Source organism: Babylonia areolata, chromosome 1 (assembly GCF_041734735.1).
Source record: "Babylonia areolata isolate BAREFJ2019XMU chromosome 1, ASM4173473v1, whole genome shotgun sequence".
Taxonomy (NCBI): Eukaryota; Metazoa; Mollusca; class Gastropoda; order Neogastropoda; family Buccinidae; genus Babylonia; species Babylonia areolata.
In genome coordinates, this window is record NC_134876.1 from 36,848,324 (window position 1) to 36,868,703 (window position 20,380).

Below are 20,380 nucleotides of genomic sequence, written 5' to 3' on the forward strand. Positions count from 1 at the left end.
ATGTCAACCCCAACCAAGGTGGTTTGTGCATTGTGGATTATGGTGATCACTTCAGTGGGACACACATCAAACAGGCCATGAAGTAGGCGTTGTCCACACAACCCGATATGAGGAAGTGTACAACTCACAGCCAGGGCACGATACAGCAGACAGGCCAAGAAGCAGCCATTGTCCACACACACCCATTTTCAAAGGTGTACAACTGACCGTCTGCACACTGACCCCATTGTCTGTTGGGGTCCCTGCATTTTTTGCCATTTGTAATCAGCTCCAAGTGATGTGTACAGAATCTACTTGCCTCATACATTAGAAGCATTATGTATATATGATATCAATGATGTGGGACACACCATCTGGGTAAGCTTATAGCTTTCCAAGGCCTTTTGACACTGCAGACACACTGACTGTGTGCGAACGCATAGCACAACATTCAGCTCATTCCCCCAACCCTCACTGGGGGCAACATACAGATGACAAAGACAGAGGAGTCTGACTCACCCTGTAGCTATATGATCATTCATTCATAGTAATTATAGTCATGCACTATTTTTTGTATTGTTGGTATGGATGCCGCTAAAAACAATAACCCCCCTCACCCCCACCTATCCCCCTCCCTCCGCTCCTGATTTCAAAACCGTCAAGCCATTGTTCTGAAGTACCTTGTTTAGCTAATCTTTGAGGGAGCCTTTCCACGGCACACACTGTCATCACGCATAGCTGACATGCACAATGAAAGGGCTATGAAAGAAGGCAAAGAGAAGATAGAAGAAAAGCCAACTGTGAAATGTGGCAGGTCACTGTGATATTTGATGACACAATTCATGTGTTTGCATGGCTGCTTTTCACACATCATGGGGTGAGTGCCAATCATACTCTGTGTAATATATGTTTCTTGCAGAGTGAGGCAACAAAAATATATGTACACACATATATACCTTTTCGTGTCCCCCAAGTGTTTGCAGATCATTTGTGACACCGATGTGAACACTGATATCCTTGTCATAGCATTCTCTCTTTTTTGGTGGCAACCTATGATTAGGAATTTCATGTCCATGATGTACAGGCCCTGAGTCCGTTCAGTGAATTATGACTTTTTAGATATTATATGGGGATTATGACCTTTACAGTCCCTGCCATGAGTCCATTCAGTGACCTCTGATTTCCTTATCATATTGGGATTATTACTTTTACTCTCATGATGAACAGCCCCTGGGTCCGTTCAGTGAACTCTGATTTCTTTGCCATTAGCTTTGATTTTGACATTTATATTCTTAATGTGGAGTCCCTGCCCTTGATTTCATTCCATGAATTCTTGAGTCATCTGTCACCAAACTATGGGCACAAATATGACCAAGAGGTTTTGGTCATCAGATTACACAAACACACACACACACACACACACCAAACAAACAAAAATGAAATAAATAATATGAAAAGAAATAGACTAAGATTGGTATTACTAATAAATCAATGAATAAATGAAAAAAAAAGTCACCTTAGTGGCATGGCAGGGACTTTTACGTGCCTCCAATTCTGTTTCGTTTCATTGTTCAAAGGCCTTGCAATAACTGACAGGTGCCACCAATCCCATGTGTCATATATATATATATATATATGAATTAACACTCTTTATGCTGGGGTCGCGTCTGTACTCCTTTGGGAGCCAGTGTGTTACATCACCTGTGTGGGGTTTAGAACTCTACATACGGGCGTTGGACAATAACAAGAAAAAGAGTACAGCACATGCATACCAAACTCTCATGCTTTTCCCACATGCTTTTATTGTTTAAACACCATTTTCTTGTGTGATATGTGGCCGATTAGTCCACTACAGTACGTGCCACTGTCCCATACCATTCACATAAAAATGTGCTTCACTCTAACAATAGCACCTTCACTGATGGTGTTAAAAATCCCTACCAAGTGTGTCCACTGTCATGTGTGATAATACTGCACACTTTGCAGCCTTTCTCTACACAGGCCTGCATCCCATTCTTTGTACACTGTGTGTACTGTGGCTATTTTTATTGCCAGAGCCACACCATGTGCACCCATGTTGGGTTGCTGAGTCATCACTACTCTTTGGTTTGCATGTTTGTCTTCAAAAATGGCTGGGGAAGTTCGTATTTCTATCTTGGCTCATTTAATGCATACTTGGATCCTGGCTGAGTGGGTGTATATTTTTTCTGTATTGTGTCTGGGTGAGTGCACATCTATTCAGTACTACCTCCCCTTATTTACTATGACAGTAACCCTGAATATTGGCCTCTTTCATCCACAGGATTTCTTTTCTTCATTGCAGTACAACTAGCTCGGCTCAATTTTTACTTGTGCTCACAGCAGGAAGAAGTGGGCGAGAATCCTTGTTGGTGACATGATTCTTATTAACCAGTGCAGGTCACAGATGTGCAATCTTCGCCAACATTTGAACGGTGCAGTGGCAAACCAAGCCAAAATACGCTTTGATGTTAGAGTGACCGCAAGTCCCGCTGGGTGTGGGTCACAACTGCGGCATCATCAGCAAAGAGCATGTCTCTGATGAGGGCTTCGGGGACTTTCGTCCTTGCTCTGAGGTGGACGAGATTGAAGAGCCTGCCATCTGATCTGGTCCACAGGCAGATCCCTTCTTGTGCTGTACTGAACACATGCCTCAGGAGACGAGCAAAGAAGATTCCAAATAGGGTGGGGGCGAGGACGCAGCCTTGTTTGACACTGCTGCATACATTGAAGGGCTTGGAGAGGTTACCATTAAACTGCACCGTCCCTTTCATGTTGGAGTGGAAGGACTCAATCAGGCTGTGCAGTTTGGGGGGACAGCCGATCTTATGAAGAGCCCTGAAAAGGCCATCTCTGCTGACTAGGTCAAAGGCCTTGGTGAGGTCAATGAATGCGACATACAGGGACATCCTCTGCTCCCTGCACTTCTCCTGGATTTGGCGAAGGGAGGAGATCATGTCTACAGTGGATCTCTCTACTCGGAAACCGCACTGTGATTCTGGGTAAACGCGTTCGGCCAGTTTCTGCAGGTGGATTAGAAGGACCTGAGCGTAGACTTTGCCTACAATGCTGAGAAGCGAGATGCCTCTGTAGTTGTTGCAGTCGCTCCTTTCGCCTTTGTTTTTGTACAGGGTGATGATCTTGGCATCTCTCATGTCCAGCAGTACAGCTCCCTCATTCCAGCATTGACAGAGGACTGTGTGCAGAGGATGCAGAAGAGTAGTCTTGCAGTGTTTAACGAGGTCTGGGGGAATTCCGTTGCTGCCAGGTGCCTTGCCTGGTGTCAGGCTGTTAATGGCCTTGCTGAGTTCATCCACAGTTGGCTCTGCGTCAACTTCTTCCATGATCGGCATGCACTTGATGGCATCGAGGGCTGAGTTGGACACCATGTTTTCTGTGGAGTAGAGGGTGGAGTAGTGTTCCGCCCATCTCTCCATCTGCTGGCTAGGATTGTTGATTACTTCCCCAGTGGAGGATTTGAGGGGGGCAGTCTTGCTCTGTGTTGGTCCCAGTGCCTTCTTGATACCATCATACATCCCTTGGATGTTGCCTCTTCCAGCAGCATTCTGTATCGCTTCGCTGAGCTTTGTCCAGTACTCATTTGCACATCACTTGGCATTAAGCTGAACCTTACTCCTGGCAGCCCTGAGGATTTGCAGGTTCTTCTCACTGTGTGACTGTTTGTACTCAGTGAGTGCAGTGCACTTGGCCTCAATAATGATTTGGCCTCAACCAGCTGTGGGATTTCGCGGTTTTCTTCCCAAAGGTGGCCATAGCAATGCGGTGCATGGTGTCTCATAGCGTTTCCCATCTTTCTGTGGCAGAGTCTCTGGGCTGCAATGCATCGAATTCTCTCTCAAAGGCCTCTGCGAACTGTTCTACAAGGTCTAGCTGAGACATCTTGCTGACGTCAATGTGAGAGTTCCCTTGTTTATTTGAGCAGTGGAACTTCTTTGGTTGCAATCTGATCTTGCAGCATACCAGAGAGTGGTCCATGTCGCAGTCTGCGCTGTGGTAAGAGTGAGTGTGGAGAATGTTTTTGATGGCAGCTCGTCTTACTAGGATCAGATCCAGTTGGTGCCAGTGTTTTCAGCATGGGTGCCTCCAGGAGACTTTGTGTTGGGGCTTCGTCCTGAAGAAGGAGATGGCGATGCACAGTTCATGGCAGGCACAAAACTCAAGTAGTCGCTGTCCGTTCTCATTCATTTTCCCCACTCCAAAGGAACCAAGACAGGAGGGCCACGAATCGCTGTCTGCACCCACTCTGGCATTGAAGACACCCAGGAGAACAAGTTGTTCTGTCCTGGGGATGTTCTTTATGGTTGATGCAAGATTTTCGTAGAACTCATCCTTGGCGTCTGGAGAGGTGGACAGAGTTGGAACATATGCACTGATGAGAGTGACATAGCCTTCGGAGGTGTTGAGGTGGAGAGTCAGGAGTCGTTCTGAACCGCCACTGCCTGGTCCGATCATGTTCAGCAGGCTGTTCCTGACTGCAAAGCCTACTCCGTAATCTCTTGGGGCATCAGAGCTCTTTCCTTGCCAGAAGAAGGTGTAGTCCCTCTCCTTTAGTGTTCCTGAGTTAGCCAGCCGTGTTTTCTGCAGAGTGGCAATGTCCACATTTAGTCTCTTTAGCTTGCTGTTTATGACGGCTCTCTTTCTGGCATCACTGATGTCTTGCAGATCTTGGGAGAGCCCAGGCATCATTGTACGGACATTCCAAAAGGCCAGTTTCATTTTTGATCCGTTTCTTGAAGTTTTCTTTTTGTCTGGTGGGGAAATTAACGACCTGCTTGTCGGATATTCTCCTAATCTTCATACACACATAGAAGAAGGCAGGTCATGGCGGGACAACACCTAATTGGCTGGGGGCTGCCCAGCTTGGGCAGGCGGTACCTGTCCAGTGGGATGCGAGGGTCCCTCCCACCACCAAAAGCAACCCCTGGCGTCGGCTCTACACCAATTGGGTGCTAACTTATAACTAGTAACTGTTGCTTCACGTGTTGTTCCGACGCTAGTGCTAGTAGCGAAGCTGGAGTGTCCTCTCCAGGTTGTAGGTTCAAGGTGTTTGTTGATGGATGGATGGATATATAAGCCTGGGCAATGTAATATGGAAGACAGGCTGTTGCCCATGCAGCTTGTCCCACCTCTCCACCTCGCTGACAGATCCAAAGGAACAGCAAGGCTGTTATGTTTTGGTGCCAACGCGGCTGCAGGAGCTGCCGGAAAGTGACAAAGTTTGCCATCCAACCGCCTTAGGGGCCCCGCACCGGATTTTCTGTCAGGGTTTACTCCCTTAGCTAGGTGGCCGCAGGTAGCTCTCCAGAGCTGGCGCCCTTTGATGGCATTTATTTCCACCAGGGTGCCTAGCCACCCTCCTCACCATCCTCCTGAGAAGGGGGTGCTGGTTTAGTCACCAGCAATTTGACCCTGTGACAGGTAGTACTGGGATCCAGGTTATCAGTAGCAGATATATCTATCTGACCTGATATGTATTATACCATTTGATACTATTTATCACTTTATAGTGTGTGTGTGTGTGTGTGTGTGTGTGTGTGTGTGAAAGAGAGAGAGAGAGAGAGAGAGAGAGAGAGAGAGAGAACAAGAACAAAACTTTAATCTCCAGGCCTCCGGCCCCTAGAAAGAGGTCAAAAGTACACAATATGGTGATCACGCAGTGACAACAAAATGTAAAATACGTACTAACTTAAACCTGTAGAACAAAAGTGCTTCTTGTGCATAGTAAATTAATTCTAACTTTCATCATTCTTGTCACAGAATTCCTTTCGTATCTTCAGGGCATTAAATATATAAACGCAGAGATTACGAATACTGTAAACAGAACCATTCTTCAGCAAGTGAACATACGATTGACCTTCAGAGTTCATATGTTTTTGCCACAGGTTATTTTAAAGGACACAACCGTTTATAAAATGATTTTCATCTTCGACCACATTACAACATTTACATGCGTAATTTGAATTACATTTGAATGTTCTCTTAAAAAACGATCCATTTATTGGGAGCAAATGAAGCCATAATTTTACCAAACAGTCCCTAAAACACTTTTTATCCACAAAGTCAAAATATTGCTCACACTGAAAACCAGTTTTAACCAGTCTGTAGTTGTGATATATATCTTTAAACATTACTGACTCGTCCCACTCTTGCATAATTATATCTTTCATTCTTTGCTTAAATAATGACAAAAACGTTTGCTCACAACCAACGCCTTGTTGCAACCAGACATATCCAAACCCAAGTCTAAATAAAGTATTTTTTTTACTAAAGACACCCAGCATTTTTTTCCCCTTTCATCTAGGTTAAACAACATCAAATATGCCTGCCTGGGTAATCAGTGCACATTCATATTCAGCAAACTTAACCAGTACTTGATACGCCTTGTTGCACTATTTATATACAGTGGATAGTGTCCTAATTCGCCGTATGCAAACTTGTTTGGTACTCTAAGTGGTATGTTCAAAAAACGTTTACATACAAAGGAATGAACCTTCTCAATATTATCAAGTCTATTAAGACTCCACATCTCAGAAGCGTACAAAAGAATGGGTTGTACCTGAGCATCAAATATTTTGAAAAACCATCCTTTGGAAATATCATTCAGCTTCGTTATATATTTTATACAGTCAATGCATGTATGTTTGCCTTTTGCTGCTAAAATCCCTACTCCTTTGTTTATACTCATTTTTGTCGTAAAATCAAACCCTAGATAATTATATTCATTCACTACTTCTAGAGCATTTCCACTGAGATTCCACTTTTCATATCTTCCCCAAAAAAACACCTTTTCGAAAAACCATCACTTTAGTCTTGTCAGTATTTACATTCAAGAAGAGTGTTTTACATGCATTATTCAGAATATTAATTTGATTCTGCAGACCAATCACAGTGTTAGATAGCAATACTATATCACCGCGAACAGAAGAATGAACAACTCTAATAAATCAGGCAAAAACTGAATTCCATGAATACCACTGATTTCAACTGCTGATGCAATTTCGTTAACAAACAACGAAAACAATATATGGCTTAACATATAACCTTGCCTTTGGCCAACGGGACAATCAAAAAATTCAGTTAACTTATCTTCAATACGTACGCAAGACGTAACACATTTATACATAGCAATGATAGCACTCATAAATTTCCCCTTCATACCTTTCTGAATCAAAATATCAAACAAAGACTGATGTTGCACAGAGTCAAATGCTTTTCTCAGATCAACAAAACAGGCGTAAAGCTTACCTCCCTACTTTGATAAAGATTTCTCAATAACTGCGTTCAGAGTAAAAATATGATCTGTTGTGGCATAACCACGCCTGAATCCAGCCTGTTAACATATCATTTTTTTCAGCCCATTTGAAAGTCTTCCATTTAGCACTGATGTATAACATTTGCTAATAAGACTGAGCAAAGACACACCCATATAGTTGTCTGTTGAACTACTATCTCCCTTTTTAAAAATTGGAACAATTATTGCCTTCGCCCATTCATCTGGATACATGCCCTTATCAAACAGAATGTTAAACAGTTTTGTTAAAAAATGTACAGCAATATTATCAGCTGATTTTAACATTTCTGCCAAAATACTGTCTACACCACAAGCTTGCCTTTTTTAAATTTCCGAATAGCATCTGCAACTTCTTGTTCTGAAATAGCATGACTGAGTTCATCAGATATATCTGATTCCTCTGGTTGCACTTCACTAATGGCTCTGCTATCAGTAGTTATAACCTTGTTCTGAGTAAATAAATTCTGAAAGTGTTCAAACCATTTATTTTCTTTAATGTCTTTACATACTCATATCTTCCTTGTTCCAGACACTTGCTTTGCTTCTTTCCAAAACTGTTTGTTGTCTTTGCTCAGTGATGCTAGACGTCTGGCTTTATCATGTCTGTAGCTGACTTTCTTTACCTTACATAAATCCTTATATTCCTTCCGGGCTTTCACACAGGGTAATCAGTGCTTATCATCCTTGGTTTGTCTTAACATTGTTAACAATTGTCTGGCTTTGTGTTTTGCATCTTTACATTCAGCATCAAATCATGGGGCATCTCGCTGATCACTCCCAACACACACACGCTTCCTCAAACATTCACTCGTTCTAAACAATATATTACTGAATAGCTCCAAAGCCTCATTTACGCTGTTATCCAAAAGACAAAATGCATGTACACACATATTCTGTAAATCGCCTGGATAAATATTTTCTCTGAAACTGTTCTCCTTTGTTTGATCCCAAGCTAATCTATTAATCCATTTAATATCATTTACTTTTTCAGCACAAGCAGTGTCTTCACTTTGAGCAATTATAAACGATACAGGGAAATGCGGTGAGTCAATAAATGAAACAACCTTCAATGAGCATACAAAATCCATAACACACAACTCTCTGGACATTATAACATAATCTATGGTACTTCCACCTGTAGACGAGACAAATGTTAATGAATCATCAAAACCAAAACAACATAACCCGTTCAAAATAACGCAATCAAATGCGGAACACATCTCTAACAAATCCTTACCAAAAGCGTTCTTTTCTCTGTCATCAAAGAGAGAGAGAGAGAGATAGAGAGAGAGAGAGAGAGAGAGTGTGTATGCAGTGCATGCACGTGTGAGTATGCACAAGTTTTTCTATTGATATGCACTTGTATATATCCTAATTTCTAATGTATCTGTGTTTGTGTATGATTTTCGATTTATTTTCGTACCTTGTTATATACTATCCCCCCCAATATTCCTTGTGACCCCGGTACACTTGGTAATAAAGACATATTCTATTCTATAGTCATGTATATAGCTGGTTTTTCCACTTTGTGGACATGTTTCCAAACACAGATAAACTCATACATGTATGTGATTTATTCCTCTTGTGTATGTTTGGTCGCATACTTTACCTGCTCCACTACCTTATCCCCCTTTGAGGAGGGGGTGATCATTGATTCACGGTTCACAGTTCATTGCTTAGAGTGTAGCTGAGTGGGGGAGGGAGGGAGACTTGCATAGAGTCCTTTCCATACTATACTACGTGTATCTGCGCTAACACAGTGAAGGCCATGGTTACAGGCACATGAAATAAACTGTCCAGCTCCCTGGGTCTTGGGTCTTTCTATATTAGATGGTTGCTATTCAGTATCATTCAACTGTTAGAGCGCTACACCAGCGGACATCTTGCTTGTGCCCGTTAAATGAACGATGTCGGCTTGCGTCATGAATAGCCACTAAGGATGCCCCTGTCCTCAGCCCTCTTTCTCTAGACCTTCCCAAGATATTGTCCTTGTGTAGTATTTCTCTCTGACACTCACTTATATTGTGAAGTGTTTACGGCCACAGCCATTGCCACATCATTGTCAATCAATTCACTGTGTCTTACATTTGAATTATTTTAGACAGCACTACTTTTTGCAGTGGTCATATCTGCTCATCTGAAAACTACACACATTCCATGCCAATGTACAAAACTTGAACTTCTTTTTTATCTCAGCTTTTCATAAACAACTGATGGTCTGATACTCACCACACATTAAACAATTTGGTGATGTTGTCTGGCTTAGTGTACAATTATATGCAATGGCAAGAATGTATCAAGTTGAAAAACAGAAGTAATGTAATCCTGCCTTTCAGAGGTTCAAATCCAAACCTCAAAGCCTTCTCATTGGGTAGAATTGACTGATTAAACGAGACTTCCATTTCTACCCTATGAGAGGACGCCCGGAAAGAACTATGGTCCCTCCTTCATGTTAAAAATACAGATGGACCAACCCTGAAATTCTTTCGAAATATGAAAACCAGGATATACATCGTGTGAGACTGATGCCCAGATAGCACACACACTCTAACCATAATTCTTTTAGGGTGCCCTCTCACAGTGTAGAACTTTGATTAAACTTCAACTTCCACGTAAGTCGTGTTTAACCAGTCAGTTCTCCTTCAAACTAAAGCCATCCTCTTCAGCCTCTAAAGGACTGCGTCTCTGAAGTTAAGTCACGAATTTCAAACAACCATCTGAAACTGAATGACAAGACAAAAACAATACTATAAATTCTTTCATCTATGGACATTTCTCTTCTCACCCCTGCCATTTTCCTTGAAAATACTGCCATCTCATTTTCTGATTATGTGTGTGTGACCTTCTCTATTACTCTCAATGCACGAATGCTTGCATATGTTTCCTTTCATCTGTTTATTTGGTTGATTGGTTTGTTAAGTAAAATTTTCATGTTCCCAGTGTTTTATCTGAAATCAAAAGCTAATTTTTGTGAGATATTGCATATGAACAGATCCTATCACATATAAATGAACTTATGAACAAGCGTGAAATGAAGGAACATTCTAAATAAATGTGACAGAAAAGGTTACTTCACAACTAGTTCCATTTTCATGCTCCTTATGCGAGGGTATAGCATTGTGAAAAACCTTTTTCAGTCAAAAAGTTGTTTCATTTACATGTTATTCCCAACATCCTTTGAGAAACATCTGAGTCAAGTCTTCATATATATTTCTGTTTGATTTATACACAATGCCATAATTTCATTTGTTTTTGTTTGCTGCTAAATCTCATGTTGAATTTGAGGCCTGTGCATTGCAGTGACCTGTCTCATGTGAAGTATAATAACCAGCTGACAGTTTTAGAGTCATCACCGTTGATGTCTTCACTTATGCCATCATCATCATCATAATCATGGTTGTTGTCGTTCCCATATTTCTCTCTCTCTTTCTCATTCATCTCTTACATTTGTATTTGGGAAAAGGCAAGAAACCCACCTTGATGACGAGGGAAATGTTTTCATCAAAATAACAGGGACTTCCTATGCTTTCTCACACTTTATGAGAAAGCATGGGAGTACCCCCGACAATTTCTTGCAATTGAGAGAATGCGTGGCATGGGAACGATCATGCTTTCTCGCAATCCCGTGTAAAGTGTGAGAAAGCCTGGGGGCACCCCCCACGCTTTCTGAAGTGTGAGAAAGTGAGGGATTACCAGAAAGCATGGACTATCAAGGACCATGCTCTATCTAATGAGCCCTGGCCAAAGGGGTCCTCCATTTGCAATCCAACATAAGTCTATGTGGCTTTGATAGCACACAATACTCACAGAGATAGAGATGTGCTGCTCATGTCACATAAATAACTGGGAGAGCAACTGAAAAAAGATGTCATTTGGATAACTGAAAGATTGGAATCTTTTTAGGAAGATACATATGAACCAGACAGGACAGAAAAACCTGTCATACAAGGCAAGGAGGGGGTAGACAGGCTTAATGAAAAGTGCTGAGGAAATGAGTTCAGGGGACTGTTTTCAGGCCAAGAAATCCAGCAAGCAGCCTCCTTTAGCTCTATGGTGGCAGAGTGAGGTAGAAGTTTGCTCCATGCCCTGCGTGGGGCCTCAGTCCCATTTGCCTTCTATTGTTTGTTGGGCCAGCTAGGATGTTGGCCTGTATGGTACTGGTGCCACTACCACAGAGGTACAATCTCTGGGTTGCTTGAGGCAAGGCAGGAGAGCACATTGTGTTATACATGTAAAGTATCATGATACTTATACAACTTTTGTGCATCTTCTGCTCTGTGTACAAAACTGCAGAAACTGACTTGATAAGAATAAAGAGTAGGGCTCTCACAAAGATGAGATCTGGTGACTGAGTAAAAACTGTTGCAAAAGGATGCTAGACTTGGGAGGATGACATATATGGAAGTCTTAAGATGATTCAAATTGTGACAAAGTCCTGCAAGTGCTGTTCACAGCATTTGTATTTGTATTTCGTTTTATCACAACAGATTTCTCTGTGTGAAATTCAGGCTGCTCTCCCCAGGGAGAGCGCATCGCTACAGTACAGCGCCACCCATTTTTTGTATTTTTTCCTGCATGCAGTTTTATTTGCTTTTCCTATCGAAGTGTTTCTACAGAATTTTTCCAGGGACAACCCTTTTGTTGCCATGGGTTCTTTTACGTGTGCTAAGTGCATGCTGCACACAGGACCTCGGTTTATATTCTCATCCGAATGGCATAAGAAAGAGGACAGTGATTTGGCGTATGAGGCTTATACAAATTTTGACAGATTCATATGGTTTGAGGGGTCGAAAATTTCGGACTACAATTATGAATTCAAGAGACTTTATGAAAAGTGTAGCAAACATCAGATGGTGCAACCAGAATCAGTGTTAGCTTTCAAATTGTTAGACAATGCCAATTTGTCCGCACAGAAGAAGCAGCACACACAGCATGCAGTAAACTGACCTTGGCTTCAAAAAGTCTTCTATGAAGAGAATTTTTAGCAAGACAAGTTCAGGTTCGGGCAATGATAAATGCATTTCTGTTAAACTGGTGCCAGAGATAGGACAAAAAATAATTCTTCAGATAAAAACAGACTGTCACTCGGAACCAATCCACTGAAAAAGTTGGGGAAAAGAACAATTTGTGCCATTTGTAAGATTGTGTTTCACTGGGCCAAGAAATGCCCACATGGATAAGAAATGTGAAAATGACTGAAAGTTTCACATCAGGGGGTGAAGAATCTCAGACAGAAACTTGTGAGATTACTTTTCACTTAAGACTCTTCTGTCCTTGCAGTTTTTGTCACAGAAACAAGTGGTGCCACTGTTACTGATACTGTTTGTATGAAGACAGTATGTTGGAAAAAAAAAAAAAAAATTAGGAAATTATGTGGACAACCAAGCTTAAGATGAGAAAAAGAAAAGTCCAGTATCCCACAGCTTAAGACAGTTCAAACCTGGTTATGGGAGTGTGGTTGGCTCAAGTCAAACTGTAACTATATCATCCAAGATAGGTTACGTGCATTGTAATATTGAAACTGAGGTTATTAATGCTGATATTCTCTGCTTTTAAGTAAACGATCACTTAAAACAGATGGAACAATGTTGGACATGTCAAAGGACAAGTGAAAATGTTTGGACAGTCTGTTGATTTAGAGTTGATATCAAGTTGTTATTATTGTATATGCATCACTGGACAAAAATTGACTATCATCGTAAGACATGAAATCTTGTTTGCGAATGATGATGTGTCTAAAGATGAATAAAAGAAAGTTTTGGTTAAACTTCACAGACAATTTGGACATGCATCAAGCAGATTGATTAGTGTCTTTGGTAAATGATGCTGGTGTGAATGGCAAGGGTATATTCTCACTTTTGGAAGAATTGTGTGAGCAATTGTGAAATTTGTGTCAAACATTAGAGATTGTCAAAATCAGTTATCAGTCTACCATTGGCGTTATTTGAGACTGTGGTATTGGATTTGTTTGAATTACATAAACATGTCTGGGTTTTCACTTTGTGGACATGTTTTCTCACCTTAGTACTGTATGCATAATCAAGACAAAGCAAGCCAAAAATGACTGTAAAAAAATTCATGTTGCCAAAAAGATTGTTTGGCGACAATGGCTAAGAGTTAGCAATGAGACATTTAGAGACATATGTGAAAATGTTAACAAAGAAGTAAAAACTTCCACTTTATGGTGGAGTGGTAGAGAGATGCAATGGCTGAATGAAAGAAATATTGGTTAAAATTGTGACGGATATGGGATAGTAACTTCCTGGGAAGTGGCACTAGCATGTGCTTTGTGTTAAAGACTTACACAGTGTACATGGATTTAGTACATGTGAGACAGCCTTTGGACATAATCCCAATCTGCCTAATGTGTGAGGTTCCAGCTTTAGAGAGTACAATAGCAGACCTCTACATGATGCAAGGAAGACCTTTGTCAAGTTAGAGACTTAAGACAGAATTTGGGGGGCCTTGCGGAAAACAGTTCATTCAGCTAATGAAACTTTTGTCATAGTCCAGAAAAAGAATGAAATCCCAAAGAAAAACACACTTTGTGCAGGATGTCAGCTGATGTCTTAATGGCAATGAACAGGGTAAACACAGAGAAATAAAAATCCTTTTCACTCACTCACTAACACTATCAAACGATATTACAACTCAAAAGCTCACTGTAAACAGTATTTCAGCTTGAAGCTTTCACCTGGAGGGTTTAATAGTAAATGAAAAACTCCAAAATGAAGGTTTCAAGCTCCAATATTGGTTTCTTTCTTATGCTGTTGATGTACCTTGCAGCATGTATCATCATCAGGATAACCAGAATGACTTCAGTTGATCAACAACATTACTTTTGTTTTCTATCGGGTTTTCATAGTTGCTAAAACGCATCAAAATGGAGCCAAAACTTGCTAAGAAATTGCTCCAAACACTCATCAAGGCAGTTGCAATTTGCCAGGGAGGCAAGTGTATGCAACTGAGCGGCTGGACACCTGATTATGCAGTTACCCCTAAACTGCGGATATATCTGCAGTCAGAAATGAAAGGCTTAACTCTCTCCATACGAACGGCGAAAGAGACGACGTTAACAGCGTTTCACCCCAATTACCATCATCAAAATATTGCACGCGGAAGGTGAATGTTGACAAAGAATACCACAATTCTGACGACGGAAGCTAAAGGTTGGGTCATTCAGACACCCACTGGACATCCGAGGGGTCTGTGTTGAGGAGAAGAGAGGACTGGCCGTACTGAGTGAGTTAAGACTTGTAAGGTTGCACTGGATATGTTCATGCAGAAGGTATGTTAACCCTCATTTAACCTCAATTGATCCAAACAATTTGATAATCCCAGTTGTGTTCCTGATTATGCAGTTTTCTGAAATCTTCATGCCCAAGAGTAAATCAAATCTTGAATCTTGAATCTGCATCTCTGTAGAGGCACTGACAGTGCAATGATAGGTCAGCAGACAAGTTATTCCACAGAGAAATTGCAAGTCATAATCTGTCCAATAAATTAAGATCCAGCTCCAGAAGAGGATGATTGATAAACACCAGACTATCAGGAATATGTTTTTTCTCTGTCCATTGGGAGTTGTCTCAGGCTGTCAGTTTCTCCAGACACAATCCACAGGGAAATGGTAGGCTGTGGATAAGTCATTGGTGTCTGCATGCCAAAGAACTGTTGAGAGCGAGAGAAGGGGAAGACAGAAAAAACAAGGGAATGACATCATTGCAGAATGCACAGGAAAACCATTCGCAGAGACCCAGGCTTTGACACACAAGTGACAGACCTTAAGGAATCTGGTGAACAGTTCTTCCCAATGACACTTCACAGAGTTGAGGGAGGGAGAAGATGTAAGGGCAGTTGGAACATAGTTGACAACATATTGATGACTGCTCTAACTTAGGCCCACCTGATGAATTATTCAACACAAAACTTCACTTTTGCCTGAGAGGGAGAAATAAAGGAAGTAGATCTATCGTTTCAGCTCTGACACGTTTTACTGAAGAACATGCCTCGTCTCAGTGAGACTGATTTCTGTTTCAAGCCCTGGCTCTATTAGTGTCACATTTGTGTTTGAATTATCTTTTTGAAAGATGACAAAAACAACTTATTTGATATTTTCACTCTTTTCTCCATGCCGTCAGTGGTTGTGATTCCATGTCATGGCTGTTTGGGCTGCAGCATGTCTATGTTCCCTCAGGTCTATATTCCCCCCGTCCTGTGTTTCCCCAGGCCTATGTATGTTTAACAATACATGCACTTTTGGGTACTGGTCATCAGTGGTCAGTAGTCATCAGTGATCAGTGGTGGTCAGTGGTTGGTGGTGGTCAGTGGTCAGTAGTTGGCAGTGGTCAGTGATCAGAGGTAGTCTGTAGTGGTCAGGACGTCATATTGATTTTCATTTTTATATGTAAGTGTGACGTGTATGCTTTTCCTGTTTAGGAAAATGTGTTCATATATTGCGTTCCCATTAACAAAATGTGAAATAATACAATAGTTTCAAACATAGCCAGTGGAGTATGTGGGGGATGTGGGGGAGCGGGGGTTGTACATTTGTGTTAGTATGTGTATATCTCACCATTATTTCTATCCTTTTATGTATACTACATGAATAGTTAGTGTATGTCTAAAGGTGTTTGTATACATGCACAAATGCTTTTTGCATGTATGCATGCTTTTTACTGTTTTTTGTGTACATATATGGATGCATGTTTGTGTGTTGTGTTTGTTCTTTTGTTTAGCGTCTTTTCACTATCAGTGATATTAGACGTTAAAAAAAAAAAAAAAAAAAAAAAAAAATTAAAGGGGGGGGGGGGGGGGGGGTGGGGGCATGGGGTATAACTAACATGCTGTTACATTTAACAGAAACAATTCAATAATAATAATTTAAATAATCAGAAACCATTAACACAATTCTGAAGTGCATTAAAGGAATGTAGAAAGAGGGCTATGAACTAATGCCTGTGAAAGTTCGACCATAAGAACCTCGTCGGAAATAACTTTACAAAAATCATCTGCAGAATTATTATTCTCTTTGAAATACTTGGGCAAGAAGGTACGTAACTGCTGGCAGTGAAACAAACAATGATGCAAGCTGAACTGCTTACCACAGATGCATGTAACATTTTTACTATACTTTATCTTCAGCGCATCAAGTTTTATACGGAAGAAAGTAGAGGTTATTAATCTTGTATAGTAAGCTGATGGATTCGGTATCTTTTCTTTAATAATATTCTCGGGGAATAATGTTCCTTTATGGTTTAAAAACTTTAACTTCCATCGGTTATGAAATCGACCCCATGCTGATTTTTCTAACAAAGTGTATGCCTCTTTTACGGAGAGACGGACATGTATTTTTGTCGATTTTTCTGAATCTTGCGCTCCTCTTTTAGCTGCTTTATCAACAATTTCATTGCCAAGAATGCCCACATGAGAAGGCACCCAACAAAAACTGACCTCAGTCCCTTTAATCCTTAAACAATGTACCAAATGATTTGCCTCAATAACTAAGTCAGGTCTTGTTTCAAGGCTGAATAGTTCTAGAGCATAAAGTACTGATTTGGAATCAACAAAGAATGCTATTTTCGAGAAAACTATTTGATGGCTCACTAAGTAGTTCAGAGCTTGTATAATAGCAATTAGCTCAGCTGTGAATATGGAAAGGTGTTTTCCAATAAAGTAAGATTTTTCAACTTTAAAGGCAGGAATATAGAAAGCCGCACCAGCGTTTTTGTCATCAAGAACAGATCCATCTGTAAATACATGGAGATGATTCTGATATTTTTCTGTTATATGAATTCTGGCATTACTTGTCGTGATATTGATGTTTTCTTCCTTTTTTGTTTCAGAATAAGTGATATCAAAATCCGCTTTCAACATTTCCCAAAAAGGAACAGGAGAATGATGTGGTTTTGCAGCTAACTCTTTCATGTTAACTTCAGATTCTTTTAACAGATTTGAAATGTAAGTTGCAACTGTTTCTTGTGATGAGATGGCTTTAGCTCTTTTAGGAAAATCAATGTCTGATCTTACTGTCAGTTCATCAGCAATGAAATTTTTTGTCATTGAAGTGTACCTCACAGCGAATTTTGCTGTTGCTAACTCACGATGTTGATTTAAGGGAAGAATTCCGGCTGTTTTGTATGTTTCCTGATTGGATGCATGAGAGGGCACTCCGAGGGCAATTTTGATAGCCTTACAGTCTACACTTTGAATCTTTTGTAATAGATATTTAGGTGCACTGAAAAATATTTCTTGTGCATAGGTTATCTTAGATCTTGCAAGGGCCATGGCAAGATGAATCAATGTTTTTGTATCCATTCCCCAGGGTAAGCGGCTTATAATTTTCATAAAATTGATACTTTTCCTTGCCTTTGTTAAGATGTAATCAAAGTGAATGTTCCATGTCAGCTTTGAAGTAAGATAAACGCCTAAAAACTTCACTACCTGTTTATAATCAATGACGTCACCAAGTAATTTAAAAATGGGTGTGCTAGATGGGTTACCACCTGAATTAAACAACATCATACATGTTTTTTCAGTCGACAAAGCTAGACCATTTTCAAACATATAGTTACCAATGTTATCGAGATCAGACTGATACAAACGACGTATATAATTCTGTGCTCTTTGTGGGGTTGACTTTTTTAGATTGACACCCATCCACATACATATATCATCAGCATACTGTACTAAAACTACACGATTTGACAATGCCTTTGGTAGATCCTGAATAAGAATATTAAAGAGAATAGGGGCTATAACTGAGCCCTGTGGAATTCCCATGTCAAGTTTATGTGGCAAAGAATAATGTGTTCCCACCCTTGCTTGAATAATTCTATTAGATAAAAAACTTTTAATATACTCATAGAGATTACCAGATATTCCAACTGATTTCAGTTTGAATAAAAGACGTTTGTGCCAAACCTGATCGTAGGCTTTTTTTACGTCAAAAAACGTTGCGAGGACACTTTTTCTGCGGGCAAACTGATGTTTTATTTGAGTTGTAATCTTTACTAGGTGTTCGACCGTTGATCTTCCTTTTCTAAATCCAGCCTGGTTCACTGGAATGATATTGTATTTTTCGCAGTAAGTTATAATTCTAAACAGGACTATTTTTTCCATCAATTTACAGACATGCGAGGTCAAAGCAATAGGCCTGTAACTATTTTTATTACGTTTAGGTTTTCCTGCTTTTAAAACCGGTACAACTATTGATGTTTTCCATATCTGTGGTACAGTTCCAGATGTCCAACATTTCTGATATATTTTGTGTAGGAAAACGATACAATTTTTTGGGATGTGTTTTAGCATCACATTCGATAGTGCATCGATTCCAACTGAACTTTTTTTATTGCCAAGGGAAGCTATAGCGGTTTGTAACTCCTCATACGTAATAGGAGAATTAAACCACAAGTCATTTTGCGGAATGGGATCACTGTATAAAGCACTATTTTCTTCCCTGTCTCTGTGTGTTTTACACTCAGGTGATAAGCCTTCGTATTTGCTATTTTTCGCAAACATTTCAACAAAGATTTCTGCCTTTTCCTGATCTGATAGAAACTTGTTTTGTGAGTCATTTGATATTGGGCAACTTGGTAACTTTATTCCATTTTTCATTTCTTTCATTTTTGTCCAAACTTTATTAAAGTCTTTATGATCTGAAATTTCTTGTGAACAAAATGATGACCAATGATCTTTTTTAGCTTGGGCTACAGTCATATTACTCTGAGTGTTTGCTTTCTTCATTTCTTTGTGGTTTGGGGGCTTACTGTCCGCGAGGTAGTTCTTAAATGTTTCTTTCTTGTAACTAACTGCCTTTTCACATGCATCATTCCACCAGACATTGCCTGAACGGTCACCTGACTTCACAGCCTTTACTTTTGGTATCGACATATCAGCTGCTGATAACACAGCTTCTGTAAAATTTGAATACATTACATCTACACTCTCATTCTCAAGTTTTTCAAAATCGTGAGAGGTAAGAATGTTTTGAAATAAATCCCAATTTGCATTTTTATATTTATATTTTGGAATTATGTCGACGTTATTATCAGGCTGATTATCATCATCAGCGATTGTAATGATGATAGGCACATGGTCGCTTCCCAATGTGTCTTTATGTGTTTCCCAGGTACATGATGGGACTAGCTCCGGGGATATTAATGTCAGGTCAATTGCTGTTGGTCTGTGTTTTGAGACGTCAGGAATTCTAGTAACACTACCATCATTCATAAGATAAAAGGGGCTGTCAGTGATGTTTTCTATTAACCAATTGCTTGTTACAGTTTTACAGTCCTTTTCCCAGAATGGAGCGTGAGCATTGAAATCACCAGCTATTACCCATTTACCAGGCTGTTGTTCTTGTAATGTTCTAAGCCACTCAGTATTTCGATCGTTTGGACCTTTCGGAAGATAAACGGAAAGTACGTTAAGAATTAGCTTGTTGCTAAATTTTACTGTAGCTGCACAAGAGTGTATGTCAAAGCTTGCAATAGATTTTAAAACAGGAGACTCACATAGACTATACTGTAATTCCCTAAGTATATAAATAGCAGTACTTATCTTCTTGCCCTCGTTCCCAGTTTCATATACTGGTGGAAAATAATAATTTGGAAGTTTGGGAAGCTTACATGCACTGATATTAAGTGACTGCAGAATCAAAACATCACACTTACTTGATGCTAGAAAATGTTTCAAATAGGCCAGGTTAGAATAGATCTGCAGTTCCACTGGAGCAGCCTAATTTGCAATTGCGTTTGTTTTTTCATTACTGATTATCTTTCCTATCAGATAGGCAAATAATGTTATCAATACTATGAATAAATCAAACTGTATGATGGTGAAAATAAACAGTAAATGAAAGGAAACGGGAAACAAAAATAATAGTCTAAATATTGTCAACAAAAAATGCACTTGCAAACGGCAGGAAGAAAGGTCACTCAGCAAAACAAGAATATCGCTCAGCACAAAAGTTTATCAGTGCCAGGCAGAAGTTGACGCAAATGTTAATAAAACACTGGCCAGTCCATCAGTGCGTCGTAAGGATTGTACCAGTTGTGATGAAAGGGGGCGGGG

The 20,380-nt window shown here is 40.2% G+C and overlaps 1 protein-coding gene across 6 annotated transcripts in view; it reads right to left on the minus strand.

Annotated features, from left to right (window-relative positions):
• The window catches only part of LOC143282461 (tyrosine-protein phosphatase non-receptor type 13-like), a 590,260-nt gene that overhangs the window by 50,925 nt on the left and 518,955 nt on the right, over window positions 1–20,380 (minus strand). The window lies entirely within an intron of this gene.